We start from the raw sequence: 892 nt of genomic DNA, 5'->3' as shown, positions 1-892 counted from the left end.
AGACTAACACCCAGGAATGGCTCAGATTAGTACCAGGAATTTTGCTCCATGACTTGAAGGCCAGCCACACGTGCTAGGTGTAAAGGAAGCTCAGATAGAGAAGAGAGCACCAAATAAAGGGTGTTGTGAGGACCCTCCCAGGGTGGGAGAAGCATGCTAAAAGTAGTCTATAGACCAAACATGATTGCCACTCAATGCCTCTCTTACAAAACACAGTACCCAAAAGAAGAGAGAGAGAGAGCAAGGGGGAATGCCCTGCCACAGAGGCAGGGTGGGACGCGGGGCATGGAGGGTGGGGGGGATGCTGGGACCCGTGGTGGTGGAGGATGGGCACTGGTGGAGGGATGGGTACTTGATCATTGTATAACTGAAACCCAAGCACAAAAATTTATAAGTCTATAACTACCTCATGGTGTTTCATGCTCGCTTCGGCAGCACATATACTAAAATTGGAACGATACAGAGAAGATTAGCTTGATGTTTCACTAATAAAAAAAAATAACTGCCCTTGTCAGAAGTAAGCATTAACTCTTAGAATTTGCAATTAGTATATATATACTCATAAAAATAAAATAAAAAGTATACCCATAAAAAAATAAAGTATTGGTTTGTCCTTTCTGTCTTGCCGCAAAGAGCTCAGGTTTATTGTGGTACTCCCATCACAGTGCTCCCATTCCTCTCTGTTTATTTCTAACCTCTTTCTTTGTGCCCTGTCAATTTGTAAATATTGCTTTTCTCTTCTCCTGAAGTCCATTGCCTAGTTAATTTAAAGCAATGTCCTTTTTGTATGGACACAGAAAAACAGTTAACGCTATGCTTTTGTAACTTGGGAATTAACTGATTCTGAATGATAGTCACCCCTGGGCATCTGTTCTCTGGACTTATGCCTCAG

The 892-nt window shown here is 42.4% G+C and overlaps 1 pseudogene; it reads left to right on the top strand.

Moving 5' to 3' along the window:
• Nucleotides 1-419: 419 nt before the first annotated feature.
• On the top strand, nt 420-512 carry LOC130030845 (uncharacterized; annotated as a pseudogene).
• Nucleotides 513-892: the final 380 nt, after the last annotated feature.

Source organism: Sorex fumeus, unplaced genomic scaffold (genome assembly GCF_029834395.1).
Source record: "Sorex fumeus unplaced genomic scaffold, SorFum_2.1 ptg000044l, whole genome shotgun sequence".
NCBI classification, from domain to species: domain Eukaryota; kingdom Metazoa; phylum Chordata; class Mammalia; order Eulipotyphla; family Soricidae; genus Sorex; species Sorex fumeus.
This window is presented reverse-complemented; position numbering and strand designations above follow the sequence as displayed.